The sequence below is a fragment of the Canis lupus genome, chromosome 12 (genome assembly GCF_003254725.2).
Source record: "Canis lupus dingo isolate Sandy chromosome 12, ASM325472v2, whole genome shotgun sequence".
Taxonomy (NCBI): domain Eukaryota; kingdom Metazoa; phylum Chordata; class Mammalia; order Carnivora; family Canidae; genus Canis; species Canis lupus.
In genome coordinates, this window is record NC_064254.1 from 25830321 (window position 1) to 25853338 (window position 23018).

The 23018-nt window shown below is 35.7% G+C and overlaps 1 protein-coding gene and 1 pseudogene across 22 annotated transcripts in view; both read right to left on the reverse strand.

Annotated features, from left to right (window-relative positions):
• KHDRBS2 (KH RNA binding domain containing, signal transduction associated 2) overlaps positions 1-23018 on the reverse strand; it is a 592066-nt gene that overhangs the window by 88746 nt on the left and 480302 nt on the right. The window lies entirely within an intron of this gene.
• On the reverse strand, positions 8863-9828 carry LOC112641833 (actin-related protein 2/3 complex subunit 2-like; annotated as a pseudogene).

The window sequence follows — 23018 nt, forward strand, 5'->3', positions numbered from 1 at the left end:
TGTTACAGCCCCATCGGGAGCTTATTTTTTTTTTTCTGTCCCCTGATAATAATGGTTATTATGATTGAAACTATAAAATTTAGGATTCTTAAATAGTGGTCAACTTTCAGTAAAAAAAAAAAAAAATATATAGCCATTATTGGAAAATAAGGAAAAAAGAAAGAAAGGAGAAAAAAGCAAAAGGGATAGAAGAAAGAAAAGGAAAGAAGGAAGGGAGGAAGGGAGGAAGGGAGGAAGGAAGGAAGGAAGGAAGGAAGGAGGGAGGGAGGGAGGGAGGGTAGGAAGGAAGGGAGGGAGGAAGGAAAAATGAGAAAGAAGGGAAGGACTAGGGAAAGATAGAAGGCAGGAAGGAAGGGAAGAGAAAAAAGACAGAAACCATATAAAGACCCTTTATTTTGTTGTGCATTATACAGTTTTTAAATCTCAAATAAAATGATTACCTAACTAAACTAATGCTACCAAAGCTAATGCAGATTTGTCATTGCAGAATGTGAAAGCAAGCTAGCAGTTGTATAATCAGTTATCATTACTTTGTGAGAGATTTACTTTTATTTCCTTTTGTGGTCACTGACTGTACTATAAACCCTAGCCATCCACCTTGACTACTTCCTACTTCTGAAAAAAACCTTTAGTTTTTCTGCCTCTGGGCCTTTGCTGGTGCATCTCTTTCCCTGAAATGCACTGCCATCCCACCCCACCAATTCATAACTTCATTTCAGTCTGGAGGCCTATAAATCTCTCTATTGCATTATAATATTTAAACAAAAAATGTGTAGATATCACAGTTTCCATATCAGCCTTGACTAAGATCTTTGAGCCCATTTAATCTGAAAACTAATATTTTTTATCAACTTAAGAACATTTTAAAAATATTTAAGACTTCTCCATCTGTTTTACCATTTAAATAATGGTATTATTTACATATGAGGTTTATTGAGCCTGACTTCAATTTCTTCTATTTTTCCAATTATGGTCCATTTCATCATATTTTTGCTCTGCTCTATGGGATCGTCTCTCCATTTGATCTTTGACTATTGTAATTCAATTCCTATTGAACTAAAAAATGGTAAATTATCTGGTATTTTTGAATATTTGAAAATGTTATTGCTAGATTAATACAACTATTGAGATAATTATGAACAATTCAAAAGATACAGGAAACCAAGAAAATAAGGTGATGAGCAATTATTAATGTTAGGAAAACAAACAGTATATATAAGAATAAACAAAGAACTGTATTAGTCTGTTTGGATCCTTAGGGAATATTTATTATTGAATGATAATTGACTAACAAAAGTTACAAAAGTTATGATAACACTATAATAAGGTGTAGGAGAAAATGTAGGGAAGAGTCTATAACAAAACTAAATCCTTAGCAACCTGAAAGGCTGGTCAATAGAAAATAATCAAACTTCATAAATCAACATTAATTTAACCATATTACTTAATAATACAAAAATTAATACTTAAATAATAGATGAAAGGCTTAGAGATAACTGATTATTACAGAAGGACTAGAAAAGGAAGTGCTGTTTTTTGGGCAGAAATCCTTTAGTACTATTTTAAAATAATCTTAGATTTCAAAATTAACTTTAGAATATTTAATTTTTTAATTCAATACTTTTTCTTTCTCTAGTTTCATTTATTTGTTTATTTATTTAGAGGACCATTTGTTAAAATATTTTATTTATTTATTCATGAGAGACACAGAGACAGAGAGAGAGGCAGAAACACAGGCAGAGGGAGAAGCAGGATCCATGCAGGGAGCCCATCGGTCTCCAGGATCATGCCCTGGGCTGAAGGCTGTGCTAAACCGCTAAGCCACCTGGGCTGCCCTCTCTCTAGTTTTATACTCCCTCCATACCTAGCCTTTTTTTGGGGGGTGAAAATTCTTAATTATACAAAAAAATTAAAATAATCGTAAAACAAACACCTCTCTACTTTTTATCTAGATAGGCCAATTGTTGACATTTTGTCCCATATATATACTTTTATAAATCATTGCAAATCCATTCTGAAAATCTAGTATTTCATTCCTAAATACTTAAGCTTACATCTCCTGAGTTTAAGGACATTCTCCTACATTTACAGTGTAATCCATAGTCAAAATTCTGCAATTTCAAAAACATACCATTTATAGCTACTTTTTAAAAACCAGAATCACTCAGATTTGTGAATTTAATTTGGTTATTACATCTGCTAGTTTTTTAGAACTAGTTTAGTCTTCTAGGCTTCTTTTTTTAAGTTTGTATATATATATATATGTTTTTTAGAAAGAGAGGGCATGAATAGAGGAAACGGGTGGGAGGGAGGGCCAGAGGAGAGGAAGAGAGTCTTAAGCAGACTCCAAGCTGAGCGAAGAACCTGACATGGGGGTTAATCTTACCACCCTGAGATCATGACCTGAGCCAAAGCAAAGAGCAGTATGCGCCATCTGGGAACCTCATTTTAAGTTTCTATTTTATTTTATTATTTTATTTTTTATTTTATTTTATTTATTTATTTTATTTTATTTTATTTTATTTATTTATTTTATTTTATTTTATTTTATTTTATTTTATTTTATTTTATTTTTGTATTTATTTTTTTATTAGAGTTCAATTTGCCAACATATAGCATAACACCCAGTGCTCATCCCATCAAGTGCCCCCCTCAGTGCCCATCACCCAGTCACCCCAAACCCCGCCCACCTCCCTTTTAAGTTTTTATTTAAAATACAGTCAGGGGCACCTGGGCTGCTCAGTCAATTAAGTGCCTGAGTCTTAATTTAGGCTCAGGTCACGATCTCAGAGTGCACTCTCTCTCTCAAAAAAGTATAGTTAATTAACATACAGTGTAATATTAGTTTCAGGTGTACAATATAGTGAATCAACACTTCCGTACAGGGATCCCTGGGTGGCGCAGCGGTTTAGCGCCTGCCTTTGGCCCAGGGCGTGATCCTGGAGACCCGGGATCGAATCCCACGTCAGGCTCCCGGTGCATGGAGCCTGCTCCTCCCTCTGCCTATGTCTCTGCCTCTCTCTCTCTGTGTGACTATCATAAGTAAAAAAAATTAAAAAAAAAAAAAAAACACTTCCATACAACATCCAGTGCTTATCACAAGTGCACTCCTTAATCTCCATCGCTTTTTTACCCATTCCCCTCTCCTCAGCCCCGCTTTGATAAGCTATTACTTTGTCCTCTATAATTAACACTATGTTTTTTGGTTTGACTCTCCCTTTTTTTTTCTCCCTTTTGCTTGTTTGTTTCTTAAATTCCACATGAGTGAAACCATATTGTATTTGTCTTTCTCTAACTTGTTTTTCTTAGCATAATACTTTCTAGCTCTCTCTCTCTCTCTCTCTATATATATATATATATATACAGTATATCACACAAATGCATACACACACACACCACATCTTCTTTATCTTTTCATCAAAAATGGGTACTTGGGCTATTTCCATAATTTGCCTATTGTAGATAATGCCGCTATAAACATTGGGGTGTATGTATCCTTTTGAATTAGTATTTTTGTATCCTTTGGGTAAATGCCTAGTAGTGTGATTGATGGATTGTAGTGTAGTTCTATTTTTAAATTTTTGAGCAAACTCCATACTGCTTAACAGAGTGGCTGTACCAGTTCACATTCTCCAAAACAGTTCAAGAGGGTTCTGCTTTACTCTACATCCTTGCCAACACTTGTTGTTTCCTGTACAATTAATTTTAGCCATTCTGACAGGCATGAAGTGGTATCTCACTGTAGTTTTGATTTGTACTGCCCTGATTATGAGTGATGTGAGCATCTTTTCATGTGTTTGTCAGCCATCTATATGCCTTCTTTGGAAAAATGTCTATTCGTCTTCTGCCCATTTTTTACTCATTTTTGAATGCAGAGTTTTATAACTTATTTATATATTTTGGATAAGATCCCTTTATCAAATATGTTATTTGCAAATCTCTTCTCCCATTCTTTAGGTTGCCTTTAATTTTGTTGAGTGTTTCCTTCACTGTGCAGAAGCTTTTTATTTTGATGTAGTCCCAAAAGATTATTTTTGCTTTTGTCTCTCTTGACTTACAAGACATATCTAAGAAAGAAGCTGCTATGTCCAATGTCAAAGAGAGTACTGCTAGTCTCCTCTAGAATTTTATTTTATTATTTTATTATTTTTTATTATTTTTTAATTTATTTTTTATTGGTGTTCAATTTACCAACATACAGAATAACCCCCAGTGCCCGACACCCATTCACTCCCACCCCCCGCCCTCCTCCCCTTCTACCACCCCTAGTTCGTTTCCCAGAGTTAGGAGTCTTTATGTTCTGTCTCCCTTTCTGATATTTCCCACACATTTCTTCTCCCTTCCCTTATATTCCCTTTCACTATTATTTATATTCCCCAAATGAATGAGAACATATAATGTTTGTCCTTCTCCGACTGACTTACTTCACTCAGCATAATACCCTCCAGTTCCATTCACTTTGAAGCAAATGGTGGGTATTTGTCGTTTCTAATGGCTGAGTAATATCCCATTGTATACATAAACCACATCTTCTTTATCCATTCATCTTTCGATGGACACCGAGGCTCCTTCCACAGTTTGGCTATCATGGCCATTGCTGCTAGAAACATCGGGGTGCAGGTGTCCCGGCGTTTCACTGCATCTGTATCTTTGGGGTAAATCACCAACAGTGCAATTGCTGGGTCGTAGGGCAGGTCTATTTTTAACTCTTTGAGGAACCTCCATATAGTTTTCCAGAGTAGCTGCACCAGTTCACATTCCCACCAACAGTGTAAGAGGGTTCCCTTCTCTCTGCATCCTCTCCAACATTTGTGGTTTCCTGCCTTGTTAATTTTCCCCATTCTCCCTGGTGTGAGGTGGTATCTCATTGTGGTTTTGATTAGTATTTCCCTGATGGACATCCACATGCAGAAGAATGAAACTAGACCACTCTCTTTCACCATACACAAAGATAAACTCAAAATGGATGAAAGATCTAAATGTGAGACAAGATTCCATCAAAATCCTAGAGAAGAACACAGGCAACACCCTTTTTGAACTCGGCCACAGTAACTTCTTGCAAGATACATCCACGAAGGCAAAAGAAACAAAAGCAAAAATGAACTATTGGGACTTCATCAAGATAAGAAGCTTTTGCACAGCAAAGGATACAGTCAACAAAACTCAAAGACAACCTACAGAATGGGAGAAGATATTTGCAAATGACATATCAGATAAAGGGCTAGTTTCTAAGATCTATAAAGAACTTATTAAACTCAACACCAAAGAAACAAACAATCCAATCATGAAATGGGCAAAAGACATGAAGAGAAATCTCACAGAGGAAGACATAGACATGGCCAACATGCACATGAGAAAATGCTCTGCATCACTCTCCTTTAGGATTTTAACCAGATTTCTTAATGTCTCACATTTAGGTCTTTCATCCATTCTGAATTTATGTTTGTGTATGGTGGAAGAAAATGGTCCAGTTTCATTCTTTTGCATGTTGCTGTCCAGTTTTGTCTTTTTTCCCATTGGATATTCTTTCCTGCTTTGTCAAAGATTAAGTGACCATATAGTTGTGGGTTAATTTCTGGATTATTTATTCTCTTCTATTGATTTATGTGTCTTGTCTATGTTTGTGCCAGTGCCATACTGTTTTGATCACTATAGCCTTGTAATATAACTTGAAGTCTGGAATTGTGATGTTGCCAGCCTTGCTTTTCTTTTTTAAGATTGATTTGGCTATTTGAGGTCTTCTATGGTCACAAAATTTTAGGATTGTTTGTTCTAATCTGTGAAAAATGCTATAAAATTTCAGGATAGAAAATCAATATACAGAAATCTGTTGCATTTCTGTACAACAATAATGAAGCAGCAGAAAGAAAAATTAAGGAATCAGTCCTATTTATAATAGCACCAAAAACAATAGGATACCTGCAAACAAACATAACCAAAGAGGTGACCTATATTCTGAAAACTATAAAACACTGATGAAAGAAAGATGACACAAAGAACTGGAAGACATTCCATGCTTATGAATTGAAAGAACAAATAATGTTAAAATGTTTATTCTACCCAAAGCAATCTACACATTTAATGCAATCCCTATCAAGGTCCTCCAGGATTTTATTGCTTTCCATACCTTGTCTTTTTGAGTAGTCTAGACCAATTGTTTTGTAGGCTGTCCCATATTCTGAATTTGATTATTCATTCTCATAATTACATTTTGCTTCAATATTTTTGAAAGAATACTGCATATGTGATATTGTGTTGAGCACTTATCTGACTGCAAATTTTTAAATTCTAATCTCACACTGGATCGATTAACTGAATATAGAATTTTAGGCTGAAAAATGATTTTCAGTCAGAATTTTTGAGGACTTCGATTCAGTGTTTTCATCACTACATATTGGTGCTGAGAATTCCTGCTACTTATGTGACCTAGTTATTTCATTTCACTTCTTTTCTTTCCTTTCTGGATGCTTTTATAAATTTTATCTCTGGTGTTCTGAAATTTTAAAATGTTTTGTCTATATGTGTGTCTCTTTTCATTCAATATGCTGGGTATTCAATGAGCTCTTTCAGTTGTGGGAGTTTGTGTTCTCCAGTTCTGGCAAATTTCACTGTACTTTTCTTCTCTCTAGTACTCTTTTAAGTTAAATATTGGATCTTCTGCATTGGTGCATTAATTTTATCTTTGTGTCTTATGTGATATCTCTTACTCTTTTTTACTCAATGAGAGAATTCTATAAATTAATCTCTCAACCATCCTATAAGATATATAACTTTATTTACATACTTATACCCTTGCAACACATGCACATGTATACACACATATTAACAACTATGAGAGGGTGCACAGGAGGTTCCTGTGTTCTTAGGTGAAATTTAGGCATCCTTATTCTCAACTCAAGACTTCATCTCTCCTTGGGTGGAACAACAGCTAACATCACAGCTGGAATTTCCCATAGCTGACACAGGCCAGGCAATGTAGCTCTCTATCGTGGGGATCACTGGACCAGTAACTAGGGCATTAACTGTATTTGCCACAGGTGTCTCAGGGGTTGCACGCAAATTTTCAAGCACCCATGCTGTTATTCTCCACCAAAATTCTAAAACTATGGCTTCATTAACCCTCAGTTGTTACTCAGGACTCAAGAGCTCTAGCTTCTAACAGGAAGCCAGCAAGTTTTGTTTAGTCATGTTTTCATGCTACAAGAGCCAAGGCAGAGGAGCAGTTACAAATCTTCAGAGCTTGTAACCCCCTAAATGTCCTATGTTTTCCCTGATTCTATCTGTTGAAACACTACCACTGTCTAAAGGTTATGTTATATTATACAATCTCTAGGAAGATTTTCCTGCTTCTTTCAAGCTTATGGTAACTCCCTATCCTCTGAATTCTAACAGCCTGTTTTTGTTGTTTTTAAATCTCACCAGTACTTAGAATGTACTCAATGTACTAAACATCTATTGTATTTTGTTTTTACAATTTTCTCTTTTTAGGATTGACACTCCTGAAGGGCATGGACCATATCATAATCACTTTTTTTGATGCCTTATGGTGCTTAGCATACTTTATTCCATAGAGTATTTTCTCAATAAATATTTATCAAATTGTTAAATTAGCTCAAAGGAGAGTAGATATGGATTCACTCAAATTAATCACCACTAAAAAAGAAATATTTCAAATGGGCAGCCCCGGTGGCACAGTGGCTTAGCGCCGCCTGCAGCCCGGTGTGTGATCCTGGAGTCCCGGGATCCAGTCCCACAGTTGGGCTCCCTGCATGGAACCTGCTTCTCTCTCTGCCTGTGACTCTGCCTCTTTCTCTCTATGAATAAATAAATAAAGTCTTAAAAAATAAGAAATATTTCAAATGGTGATTATACAGTAGTATTATCTCTATTTATGAAGAATAGCTTTACCATTTAGCATATGGAAGGCTATTTTCCCTCCTCACTTACACTTTTACTTTTTTTTTTTTAAGTCTTATACAGAAAATCCATAAAACCTATAGAAATCTTTCCTGGCAATGCACAATTTCATAAGGTATGAAGTGCAGTGGTCCCAAATAATTGTCCTTATTATAAAAGGGAAAGTAAATGTGGATACTTATACATAATCTATTTTTGTTTTCTAACACTTGATATAAGTATTTATGTAGCTTTCTTAGGACATGTAAAATTATGAATCATGCTGGTAATGTCTCAGATAAATCGGTAAAATAGATATGCTCCCTAAAAAGCCAGTATCTGCAAGAGATTCAACTTAAATATGAATATTCAACTAAGAAATCAAAACATATTTCCCATTTTTGCTGCATTGTTTTCTGCTGTTTCATTTGAAAAAATGACTATTTTTTTGAGTAATCTCTACACCCAAGGTGAGGCTCAAACTCACCACCCTGAGTTCAAGAGTCACATGCTCTACTGACTGGGCCAGCCAGGTGTCCCTGAAGAAATTACTATCTTATGTCTTAGCTTATTTACACGTTTGACCTAAAAATTATTACTTTTTTTTAAAGATAGAAAGGATTTCTTTATTAATGACCCCAACCTATTTCTTTACATAGAGGAGTTTTGAATTCAAATACTTAGGAGAAGACAAGTTAAGACTGCGTTATCCTGCAACTCATTACCAGTAACATATTGCAAAGTGAAACAGCTTGGAAAAGGGGGAGGAAGGCAAGGTGAGTGAAGGAGGGAAGATAAAGCAAAGGAATTAAGTTGATCAAGTGGAATTCTTTTTTTTTTCTCCTTATTTTAATTCTTGAAACTATGAAGTCCTTGCAAGCACAGCTAGCTTCTGCAGAGTATTTTCCAAACATGTTAAAATGGAACCCAAATGGAGAATCTCTTTGAACCTGAAGAGGTGCAACATTAAAAGCTATTATTATCCAGTAGCAAGTGTTCATGCCTTCCGCTGCAGCCACCTCCTCCTCCTGTTCCCAAGATCCAGCAGTATGAATACGTCTTCCTCGTGGTTGTTTTCATTTCTTTTTTCTTGGCATCTGGGCGTGCACAGTTCAGCTCTTTGAGGATGTGTTTGTTTTTGCCTGCATTGTGTGAGAAGATAGGCTGTAGAGCACTTGACGTAGTAATGCAGATTGTCCTGGAACCTGTGGATCAGGTGGCTGGTGTCTCAAGCACTGGCATTGGTGTGGTGAACAGTACAAAGGTAATATAACCAGTGTTGTCACCCACCATAGCCTCCATTTCTTTCAGCTCCAGAGGAGGTTCCCGGTAGCTAAAGAGGACCTATGGGGCTGTGTGGCTGGCTCCATGTCCTCCTTTGAACTCCTGCATGAACACTTTTCCAATGACCACATCGTCATCATCCTTAAACACTGTGCTGAAGATTACTGTGACTCTGTCCTTTTTAGACTCAACATACATGGTCTCATCATCCCTATAATGGATAACTGCCCTGTTCTCTCCTTCCTTGTGGTTTCTTGAAATTGGAAGTATTTCTCAAAGACGGAGGCAAAACAATTGAGTTTCAAGATGCCAGTCTGATGCACAATGGAATCCTTGGATGCTGGCAGATTTTCGAGATCATATGATAAAAAGACATTGTATCCTGATTTGGGATTTACTAAGAAACTCTCGTACACCCTCTTTAATAACTCATCAGCACTATGTGCCCAAAGTTCCTTGTAGAATTTCAAAGATACACTGACCATCACTTTTGTTTTGTCTCCATTGGGATTTGAAATATGATAGGGGACTCCATCGAAATCTGCAAATGTTACTTTTGCTTCTGGTTTGTTATCAGCGGCCACATTATTTGACCTTGAGCCTGAGCGTCTCCTTGATAATGCAGTTGTTAATCTTTAGCAGGATCATGGTATCGGCTGGATCTGGAAGCCTAAACCCAGCCTGCCCAGCCAGGGCACCAGTCCAAGACTATTTCAGTTGCTAACTAAATTATCAAGGTCTCAGAGTAGAATTTCCTACATCTGATGTCCCAATAAAAGCAAAAAAACCACCTTCCACAATTAAAAGTTTTAATTTTATTTCTTCCTAGCTCAAGATAGATGATTTGGCATCTTTCGCAAAAAAACAAAATACCCAAGGAAAAAAGATTTTTTTTTCTTCTGGAACATGGCTATGAAGAATATTTCTTCTATCTTGAATTCCTTCATATTTGTGCAGTTATAAATTCTTCAGTTTCCTATTCTTTGAACCAAATAAAGGCAGACCCTTATAAGATCCTTAAGAAATACAATCTTGGCTGTTTTCCAGATCTTCACCGAATCCTCTAAAATTTTCTTCCGTTACAATGTGAAGTGTAGCCTGATGTGAAGGCTTGAGCAGTATGAAAGAAGAGGATGATTTCTTTGTAGTTTCCTATGAATTATAGGTTAATTTATACATACACTTTATGAGTTTTGGGCAAGGCAGCATATAGGATAGATGTGTATTACTATCAACACATAGTTATACAAAGCCCTTTTCAAATAGGCTTCAGAAAACATATTTCTCTGACATGCCTACTAATTTTTCAATTTGGTTTAAGCACTCCATCTTGAATCATGATTTCTGCACCAATTTTGGGTTTCCTAATCTAAATAATATTGGCTCTCTCTCTCTCTATAGGCTTAAAATAATAGTAATTCACCAGACTATATATTAACTACCGAATTTATTACCCAGGTAAGAGAGATAAAGAACAAGACTTAATTCCTGTCTTTGAGGTTCTAGGCCTGTGCATTCTGATAAATGTTTAACAAATGCCTCTTCAAAAACAAGTTTATGCATGTTTGTATTTGTGTGATATGTGTGTATACATAATTTAACTATAAATTTTAGTGACATTAGCACACAGTTTGCAAATAAAAATCAAATTTATAAATATGTATAAATTTAATTAATACTGGGATCCCTGGGTGGCGCAGCGGTTTGGCGCCTGCCTTTGGCCCAGGGCGCGATCCTGGAGACCCGGGATCGAATCCCACATCGGGCTCCCGGTGCATGGAGCCTGCTTCTCCCTCTGCCTGTGTCTCTGCCTCTCTCTCTCTCTGTGACTATCATAAATAAATAAAAAAAATTAAAAAAAATGTAATTAATACTTAAAGTTTTATATTTAATTTATATTAAAATAAAATTTATAGCATACAACTTACAGATAAATATCTAATTTATTTTAAGATTTATACATATATAACTTCAGTGTGACTTGCTATCCCTTGTAAAATCAGGATTTATAATTCTGACATCACAATGATCCCACAATAAATCATAACACAGATAAAACATGATTACTATCTTTTATTTCCAAGACACTCTACGAATTTTAATTAGCATAAATAAACAAAGAAAATACGATTAGGAACATCTTAATAAAACTGTTGAAAATCGAAGTCTAAAGGCATCTAGGAAAAACCAGTACATGATCCTTCAAAATGAACAAAAAGAGACAAAGAATTTTTCAATATAAATGATGGAAGCAAGAAGACAATGGAATGACATCTCCTGTGTGATTACTGATGTACGAAAGATGTTAGGGATTGAAGTTGATGGCCAAGAAAGAATTCCTGTGACATCTTTGGTGCAAAAGGTGATTTTATTTATTTGAGAATCTCTAGCTAGAGATTCTCCAGGTGCACAGACACCAAACCAAAACATTTTGACAAAAATGGAAATATAAATAAATGATATATTAAATTTCCTCGGTATATGGAGGTTTTTTAACCAGCTCTCACTTGCGGAATTTTTGAAGATTTCTTATAACTCAAAAAGAGAATTATCACTCATGATAGTTTAGGACTTCTTTGATCACAGTTTAGATATGCATACACATGTTTGCAAAATATTAAATCATGTTACTGACAATTTGGCTAATGATTGTTGTAATGAATTTACCTATTTAAAATGTCGAGTTGGATCATATAAAATTGCCATGTTTTTAGGTAAAAAATGACAAATATTAGCAATTTTCTATATTGCAACCTGATACTAATATTAGAAACTATAATAACCAACATGTTTTTATTAACTAAAGAGAAGCAAAAATGTCTTATGATGCTAGTAAATAATTGTGGCTTCCAGAAAAAAATCATTTAGAAATTTAAATGAAATGAAATATAATCCTCATTCTGTTATATACCTATACTTTCTTCGAAGACTTTTATTTTTTTAAATCTTTTTTTAAAAATTTTTATTTATTTATGATAGTCACAGAGAGAGAGAGAGAGAGAGAGAGAGAGAGAGAGAGGCAGACATAGGTAGAGGAAGAAGCAGGCTCCATGCACCGGGAGCCCGACGAGGGATTCGATCCCCGGTCTCCAGGATCGCGCCCTGGGCCAAAGGCAGACGCTAAACCGCTGCACCACCCAGGGATCCCACCTTCGAAGACTTTTAAATTTAACAAGCACTAGTGATGGATTTAGCATTTGGCCATTAATCTCATTTCAGGCTTTATTTTCTGTTGAAGGTCAGTGGGTATTAAAAAAATAAAAGGAAATAACATGGAATTTTCTAAAATAATTGAGAGAAAAAGAAAATAAAGACAAGCATGCAATCAGGAATCATTAAATACTCTAGAATTAAGCAATTTAATTATGAGAGTCAAGATCATAAATTTGTCACCAAACACTAAAATACTAGTAGGCACCGAAGCAATTTGCAAATGTTGCCCTTTATTGGTATTGAATTTAATTAACCGGTCAGATAGGAACTTGACATTTAACTTTCTTTATGAAGTATGGCTAATTTTTATAAACATATGTTCTTTTTTTAACTTAATAAGTTAAATCATAAAATGCATAGAATGTCCACTTCATATATGATCTTTTGTTAGTTTAATAACACTTCCTGGTAATAATATACATTTAAAAAATTCACAAAATATTATTTAAACAAAAAACTAAACACAGAATGCCAATGTTATAATAGTATTCCCATAGGATGTAACAATCAATGCTAATGACAAGTATCTTCTAAATTATGAACTATTTATGCTTTCTCATGTTTCTTTTCTTAAAAGTTTTATTTTTATTTGAATATCTCCCTGCTTTTTGTCATACATTCCCTGTGGTGCTGTATAGATGAATTTCTTACAGAAAGGATTTTAATAGTATCTCCTTTTCTTTTTTCCCACTGAAAGAAGGGCTGCCTATTACAGATTGCTGGTTGGTTTGTAGCAACATGGCTATACCCCCCAATGTGTAGCTTTTGTTACTGATGCAGTAGGTCAGTTCACTCACTTGCTATGGGAAGTCATTATCTGTTCAAAACCATCCTACAGCATAAGGGTCCATATAATTGGTGGGGATTCACTGCACCTAACAGTCTGGCTCTGCAACAAGGCAAAACTGGAATTTTCATAAAGTTTTCTATGGAGATCAGTGAATAAGTCCCTAATTAGGGATATCCTATAATACCTCCATTTCCTGTCTAGATTGTAGCTATTGATCAGTTTTTCCATATATATGTACACTCTACATGAAGGTTAGACATTGCATATTTCTGAGACCTAACTTCTTTGGAAATTAAAAGCTCCCAAATAACTGTAAGACCATCTCTAACAGCCATCAAAATGCATATTCTACACTACAAAATTAATCTCTGGGGAGACTAATTCTAACTTATTTTTAAAAAGATTTTATTTATTTATTCATGAGAGACAGAGGGAGAGAGAGAGAGAGAGAGAGAGAGAGAGAGAGAAGCAGAGACACAGGCAGAGGGAGAAGCAGGCTCCACGCAGGGAGCCCGATGTGGACTCAATCCTGGGTCTCCAGGATCATGTCTGGGGCTGAAAGCGGTGCTAAACCGCTGAGCCACCCGGGCTGCTCTAATTCTAACTTGAATAAGCCCAATAAAATCAAGTAACAAACCTCAGCAGGTGCATATGAAGGTTATGTATATTTAAATATAAAATAAATAATATCACATTCACATGAACACCATTTGGATTTGTATACAGCAAGCATGTATTGGGAGACCATTAAATGCCAGGAGGTTAAGTGCTTGTTCACACAGAACATCCTTAAAAATCTAATCAACCCAATAAGGTATGTCCTATATCTTTTTACCCATTTTAGAGATTCGGAAACAGAAATAATTTCATGAGGTCATAGCCCATAAGCAAATGGCCTGGCTAGAATTCAAATGCAGTCTCTGACACTGTCTAGTGCTTAATCTTTAATCATTTACTGAAGGCCTAATATCATTAATGGCAAATGTAATTCTCATGACAACTTTAAAATGTCATTTAAAATGATGAGTATGTAATTTAAAATATTTATTTTAATTTTATTATATTTATTTATTCATGAAAGACAGAGAGAGAGAGAGAGAGAGGAACAGACGCAGGCAGAGGGAGAAGCAGGCTCCATGCAGGGAGCCCGACGTGGGACTTGATCCTGCGTCTCCAGTTCACACCCTGGGCTGAAGGTGGCACCAAACCGCTGAGCCACCTGGGCTGCCCGATAATTGTTTTAGAGCATTTTTTTATCTTTAAATGTTAAGAATCCTGCACGGTCTGAGGCTTTAATCTGTTACACATTAACAAGCTTAGTACTGTTTCATGGATGCTGGCAGAAAACTTGAGGCTTCTTGGTCAGAAACAAGGGTCTTCATAACTCATAATAGAGTAATAACCAGAACTTCATATTGGCTTGTGCCAGTTGTTTCACGTGTCCACCACCCAGGGGCAGCGCAGGCGTGGCCTGGTTGGATTCTTTATATTCATTGGGTTGTGTTACAGGGGAGGGACAGTAAACTTACGGGGATCTTAAACTAAGCAAAAGCAAAACCACTGTTTGTCTAGGGGAGAAGTTACCTCATCGCTCAGTGTTTCTTGTTGAAAACACAGTCCTAAAAAATAACATGGGTAATACTATGCTTGGCATACACAGGCAGAAAGTGCAAAGGTAGTCAGTGACCATGGCAGATTGCTTCTCCCAAGAAGAGATAAACAAAATACATTAAACCTAGGAGTCCTTTAGAAGTAATTTGCAGTACTGAAGAAAGATTATTATACTGTTTCCTTATTTATGGAATATCTAAAGGCCAGGTTAGCAGATGATAATAAGTGCCTTTAATTTGATCTCTTCAGCAAAATTTAATATACTTTCTCTTTTTTTTAATTTTGCATTTCTTTTGCCTCCTGGATTTCTATAATGTTTTAACTAAAGGGAATGTGAGCCAACACAGTCTTTTTCCATTAGTAGCAATAAACGTTGTCAATTATGATATACAATTTCCTAAAACATAGATACACATTTTTAGTGAGACTCCTAGCTCCTGCTGAATATTAACATTTTTACCATAATGGCTTCAAATTGGCTTCTCTTTATTGATAAAAAAAGACTAAAAATTAATTTCCAGAATTTTATAAGTTTCAAAGTTCATTTATCTATATTTTTGGTGATCAATACTATTAAATGTGGCTTAGCTTTCCAAGTAGGTAACTTTCATTCAAGAACATGTTTTTTAAATTTTTTGTTAAGAAACTGTATAATAAACCAAAGTACATCACAAACCCTAATAAAAATAATAAAACTTGGTGAAGACAGAGGGAAGTAGCAGCTATTTACACAATGCTTCCATGGGGGCAGCTGGATGGCTCAGTCGGTTAAGAGTCTGCCTTGGCTGAAGTCATGATCCCAGGGTCCTGGGATGGAGCCTGGCATTGGGCTCCTTGCTCAGTGGGGAACCTGCTTCTCCCCCTTCCCTCTGCCTGCCACTCCCCCTCCTGTGCTTTCTCTCTCTCTTTGTCAAATAAATAAATAAACAAGATCCTTTAAAAAAGTGTTTCCATGGTATAGTTTAAATTAGATATCCTATAATATTTTAGTTATTTCCCCTAACATGCTATGAAAGGTTGTTAACTTTGCGCTTCTTGAGAAGATTCATTTGTCAGTAGGGTTCATTCCCCTAACCCAATTTTAAAAATGCCTTTTAACACTTTGAAATCAGGCAGCTCAATCTAGTTAATGAACAGAACTATGACTAATGAAGCTAGAAGTTTACAGTAATATACTAATGAATGTTATTTACTAATGGATCCATTTTAAATGTGCTAATGCTTTATGTACTTCGGATCATAAGCATCAATCCTGCTTTAGAATAGACCTCAAGGCAAATGCTTTAAAATCAGTGTTATAAGTCTCTAAGGCCTTTTAACTCACTCAACAAGAAAAAAGATAAAATTGGTAAACCCTGTCATGACTAAGAACAGGATCAAGTTTTAGAAGACAATTCATGTTTTTCATTCATAAGTACCAAAGGTTAAAGATGAATAGCAGAGCACTGTCATACCTTAATATATTTCTAATCATAGGTATCTAGTGGGCTGGCCACACAAGGGGAGAGTTTCTTTTTTTAAATGTCTTTTTACTTTCAATAATCTATATGGTATTTTGAGGTTGTTACTGTTTTAGGCTCTAAGAAAGTAAGGTCTAATAAGTTGTTAGCATCATTGTAGCTGATCTGACTCAAATGATCTGATTCAACGTGTGCCTGTACCTGTATGGTAGGGGATACATTAGAAAATAAAACAAAACAGAAGCCAAAAATTTAAAATCCTATAATGATTCTTGCCACACTTCTTAGTGATATGATTTTGGTTGTGAAAAAAAAGGGATTTTATTTCTTTTGAAGATTTTTATTTATTTATTCATGAGACACACACATACACACACAGAGAGAGAGAGAGAGAGAGAGAGAGAGGCAGAGACACAGGTAGAGGGAGAAGCAGGCTCCATCTAGGGAGCCCGAATGGGACTTGATCCTGAATCTCCAGGATCCGGCCCTGGGCTGAAGGCGGCGGTAAACCGCTGAGCCACTGGGGCTCCCCCAAAAAAGGGATTTTAATAGCTTGTAGAATATGAGTATGATGGCATGATGTATCAGTTTAATATTTTTCAGTATTTCTTCACCAAAACTATTTGAGCTCTGATCTCTAGTAACATTTTTTCAATTAAAAAACAATTTAAGAATCTATCATTTACATTCATAAATAAAGCAATTTTGGTATTTAGTTTTATACAATTATCACTTTCTAATAAAGTATTCACTAAGCAAATGCATATCAAAATGAAATAATGATTTCATATAAGCCAGGTAAGTAATCTTCATTTCTGTGGTGATTTTTTTCCTGTTATATGGTACTATATATAATAAAAATTCCTTTATTATCCAAAAGGGAAAGCATCTCTAATCTTTACAGATTTCTACGGTTAGAAATACAGCAAGATATAACAGTGCTTTTCTTATCATCCTTAACCTTTTGATACTTCTAGTGAAAAACATGAGTTGTCTTTTAAAACTTGGTCCTGTTCTCAGTCTTTACATGTTGCAACAATTTTATTTTCCTGGATTTTTTTTCTGTTTCAGCAGTGCTTATTTTCAAAATGGAGAAAATACAGACATTCACATTAACTCAATAATACAATATTTATTTTGACATTGAGTTTGGGAGGGGTCTCACTGCTGAATTAAGTTTATTTCTGATCTTTACTATTCTACTTTTTAAACTACTCTCACTTATTCTGGTCAGTTTCCTTTTCCTTTTCCTTTCTTTTTTTTTTTCTTTCCTTCTTTCTTTCTTTCTTTCTTTCTTTCTTTCTTTCTTTCTTTCTTTCTTTCTTTTTCTTCTTTCTTTCTTTCTTCTTTCTTTTAGATAGCTCAAGCTCTCCTTTTGGCTCATGATTAAGAGGTATCTTGGAAACTTGAAGTGTGGCAGGCTGAGTGGCAAGGACCCTCCATATTCATTGCAACCAGATTAGCTATATTCGAAGTTTTACATGAGGTTTCTTTAAAAATATTCAATCTAAAAAGTTTCATAAACCATTCTCCTTTATTAAACATCTTCACATGTTCTATTGTAACTCCCAAATGTTAGCTCCTTGGGCTAAAAATATCAGTTTGTGGGCAGCCCGGGTGGCTCAGAGGTTTAGTGTCTGCCTTTGGCCTAGGGCATGGTTCTGGAGTCCTGGGATCGAGTCTCCGCATCAGGCTCCCTGCATGGAACCTGCTTCTCTCTCTGCCTGTGCCTCTGCCTCTCTCTCTCTCATGAATAAAAAATAAAATCTTTAACAACAAAAATATCAGTTTGCCTTATAGAAACTCAAATTTGTATCAAAGGGTCATTCAGATTACGGTATTATTCTAGTAGTCATTCATTAACTCTGAGGTTATTAATTTCTTTCTGAATTTAACATTGCATTGGCTTATAATGTCACAATTCCTGTTGTATTTCATACTTGGAGACTTTATATATACTGGGTAGTGCTTTCCAATGGATATTTTGTGATGATGGAAATTTCCTGCATTCTGTGCTGTCCAATATGGTAGTCATCCCCAGATGTAGCTGTAGCTGTTGAGTACATAAATGTGGCTAGTGTGACTGAAGAACTGAATTTTTAATTTTATTTCATTTTAATTAATTTTAATTTTAAAATTAAGGGCCATATGTGGCTTCTGAGTGCCATAGTGAGTACTGAAGCACTTAGCAAATCAATATATATAAAATATTCAGCTGCCAGAAATTTTTTAATGCCTGTTTTCTTTTTCAGTGTAAAGCTAACCAAAGAAGGAGTAAAAGGATTTAGATTTTATAAATGATTTCATTTTGATAGCAAAAATGATAATATCTTTTGAACCTGCCATCCACTCTACCTCCATCTTTTCTGTATCAGTGTGTATATATATATATATAATATATATATACATAATATATACATTATATATATATTATAAAGGTTTTATTTATTTATTCATTCATGAGAGACACAGAGAGAGAAAGAGAGAGAGAGAGAGGCAGAGACACAGGCAGAGGGAGAAGCAGGCTCCATGCAGGGAGCCTAATGCGGGACTCGATCCTGGGACTCCAGGATCACGCCCTGGGCTGAAAGCAGGCGCTAAACCAGAGCCACCCAGGGATCCCCTCATTGTATATATTATCACTGATTTTTTTTTTATCACTGATTTTTGATTTTGAGTGATTTTGTTTCCTAATGGACTGAGAACTTGGAGGGTATTTTCAGTAAGCTGACTTTTTGGGAGTATTCACAAATAAAATAAAGATACCATTAATGACACAATAATCTTTGATAGTTCTGAGAAAATTTCAATATGCAAACCTCCAAGCAACAGCAAAGAGCAAGGAGCTTAGAGGAAATGAAAAACACTTTCTGATTCTGCACCTATCCTTCTTATAATAATTTTTTTAAAAGATTTATTTATTTGAGGGAGAGAGCATGAGCACACACATGTGAGCAGAGGGAGGGGCAGAGAGAGAAGAAGAAAGAAAATTCCAAGCAGATTCCCACTGAGTGGGGACCTTGCAGGTTGTGAGCAACCCTGAGATTATGACTTGAGCCAAAATCAAGAGTCAGATGCTTAATCAAGTGAGCCACCCAGGTGCCCCCTCTTCTTATAATTATTTTAAAGAATTAACCAAAGAGGAGACAAATAAACCCATATATCTGAATCTTTGATGATTTAAAGACTGCTATTTTAAAGCAGCTTTTTTGTTGTCAGTTCTGTTATATTCCTTATTGTTCCTTTATAAACTAATAGAATGACCTCTGGGTTTTATGCTTAAGGAGGCTTTCGACATTCACAAAGTTAGTAATGAAGATTTAATTTTTTCCTCAAAATGAACTTTATTATTTTTGTAGTTTCTTGTTTTTATTTAAATTCTAGTAGTTAACATACTGTGTAATGTTACTGAAGAGTTATTTTAAGAATAAATAATATGTCTATGTAGAAAAGGGTAGAAGTCACCAGAAACATGTTACGTGTGATATTATCCATTTTTTTTTAAAGAACAAGAGCAATAAAACAACATTCTTGCCACAAGGAGGATATAAATATGGGGAGAAAAAAGTCGAGATTGAGTAAAGCATCACAAGAGATGAAAGGTCAGTTTTTTGTTTGTTAAGATTTTATTTATTTATTCATGAAAGACACAAAGAGAGAGGCAGAGGGAGAAGCAGGCTCCCTGTGGGAAGCCTGATGTGGATCTCGATTCCAGGACCCTGGGATCATGACCTGAGCCAAAGGCAGACACTCAACCATGGAGCCAACCACGTGCCCCAAAAGGTCAGTTTTTAAAAGTCTGTGTTATGCTTAAATCTGATACCAATGAATAAAGGCTAGTTTTGTTCTAGTAAATGGCAACAGAAATGAAAGAATCAGAATAGTGGTAGTAAGGCTTGTACAAAGACCCTTTTTAGCCATGTAGCACATAGTCAGCTTTTCTGAACTTCCATTGTTCTTTTTATCCAACCTTGATGGCAATGTCTAGGTACTGTCAGTTATGCCCACTCACATTGCTAATCCACCAGGGTGCTCTGCTCACCAGCTCTGGGCCATTTCTTTGGGAAGCAATCAAGTATTCCCAGACAAATCCATCTTCTGATTCTATGCCTCTATCTTTCCTTTCTAAGTTTTTAACATTTCTTTATTTGCCTCTCTCATATTTTCCTTGTTTACCAGGGAGTAACTACCTCTGTCTTCTCTTTTATGACCAAAAGAACAAGAGAAAAAAAAAAAAAGTAGGAGGCAATAAATCATTCCAGGGATAGTCAAATTTGACAAATGTTATACTTCTTTCCAAGGTCAAATTCCTATGTTTCCGATTTTATCTTGAGTAGCCTTGCATATAAATGGCATTGTGATATGTCTGTAGTACAAACAAGGCAAACTATGATAGTAATTGTAGTGTTATTGCTATTATTAGCATAGCAAACAGAAATAGACATAAAATTTTACATTATTATATGTCATAGTACAGTAAATAATTTTGAGTGACATATTTTGGGATCTGTGCTAAACACTCTAAATAGATTACTCCATTTATTTTAGGTGGCTACTACTTTTATGTATCTTCATTTTACAACTGCGGCTATCCCTGTATGATTTCTAAGGTAAAGTACTAAGTAGGGGCATCTGGGTGGCTCAGTTGATTAAGCATCTGCCTTGGGATCGGGTCATGATCTCAGGGTTCTGAGTTGAACTCTGCGTGGGGCTCCCTGCTCAGGTGGGTCTGCTTCTCCCTCTACCCCTCCCCACTCCCCACTTGTGCTCATGCCCACGCATGCATGCCCTCTCTCAAATAAATAAAATCTTACAAAAAAAAAAAAAGTAACACACTAAGTACCTAAAGGCCCATTGGCTTAACTTATAAAGTTCTGGAATAACCTTGCATTTTCAAAATTTATACTCAATTTCTTAACTCCTGCCAACTACTAATACTTTCTATATATTGATTCCTACATCAGGGATAATAACTGTGTCCTATTACAAGAGCCCAAACTTTATAATCTGACACACAGATAGGAAAGATGCTCAGAGAAAAGGGGTCAGAACCATCAGCTAAATAACACAAGGCTAAAGGATGTCCATGATGCAATCCATCACATTTTGCTAAACATAATACCTAAATGCTGAATAGTGCTGGATTTCACCAGGAAAAAAGAGTTAAAAGCTGTTAATTCAATTCTAAGGATTAAGCAAATTGGTACACTCTGATGGAATGGCCCCCTGGCAGAAAAAAGGCTTGAGGGAAGTGTATTAGTTTGCTAGAGCTATTATAGTGAAATACCACAGACTGGGTGGTTTAACAGAAATTAGTTTTCTCATTGTCTTGGAGGCTAGAGCCCCAAGATCAATGTGTCAGAGATTTAGTTTTGTCTGAAGTCTTTCTCCTTGGTTTTCACATGGCTGCCTTCTCTTTGTGTCCTCATCTGACCTTTCCCCCATGTGTGCATTCCTGGTATCTCTGTCCCAAACTCTTGTCTCATAAGGACATAAGATATATTGGATTAGGGTTCATCCTAACAATCCCATTTTAACTTAATTACCTCCTTCAAGCCCCTATCTCCAGATATGGTAACATTCTAAAGTACTAGGTGTTACGGGTTCAACATATGAATTTGGGGTGGGCAACACACAATGCAGGCCATAATAGGGAGGTACAACAACACCGTCACAGGCAAGAGTGGGAGGGCCCTGAGACCTCACAAGTCTAGGACTGCCTATAGGCCAAGTCTCCTCAGATTGCCCTGGGTCTGAAAGTCCCATTAAACATTTTGATGGAACTTAGATTGTTCTGCAAGATTAGGATTACTTTTCCCATTTTGCAGGTGAAAAGAGTAAGTTTCCTATTGTTTAAATAACTTGCTCAATATCTCAAGGATCAATAGATAGCAGACAAGATTTGATCTAGCTTTAGCTAGATTCTAAATCCTAATCTTTTTCCCTTAAATTAGTGTGCTAAATCTGCTTTTCTATAAACCAGATATCCAACACAATTGTAACTGAAATACAAAAAGATGTGTTACTCAATTGCATTATTTTTAAACTTTCATTCCATTAGCTTTCCCTAATATTTGTCTCTAATATTACAGGCTTTAACAAATTAAAAACCTAATTATTTCACTTGAAAAATATATTTTGAGTGTCTGCAAGGTGCCAGGCACTATTTCAGTGATTGTGATACATGAGTAAATAAAACAGAAATCTCCCCGTAAATTGAGATGATATTCTAGTTGGTGGCTTATAGTGGAGATAAAGAATAAACAAAGTGATTAAACTGAGTATGTATACATATTACGGTATATGGAGCTAAAAATATAGAAAAAAATAGAGCCAAGTTTTTGGAATAGTAGGTGTGGAATTTTTAATAAAGTAGTTGAGGCAGGCTTCCTGAGACAGGTTTAGAGTATTATTTGAATAAGATGTGTTTTGGACTGCAATAATAGTAACTTACAAAGAAGATGCAGAATTCACTGGGACTAAAAAAAATTAAAAAAAAAAAGAATTCACTGGGATTTAAGCTCTCAGCTCACTTTCACTGGCTATTGTATTCATGACCATTTTATTAATTGCCATGTATGTATATGAAAACCAACCAGAACTACACTGGGTTTGGTAATTCACAGACCGGATGGAAAGGCAGCTCTAGGAATGCAATAAACATGCCACTCATGTCTCACTCTCTCCCCTCTCTTTCCCTCTCTCTTTTATTTTCTCAGTTTCTCATTTCTCTTTGTCTTTTGGGCATCTCCACTTTACAGAGA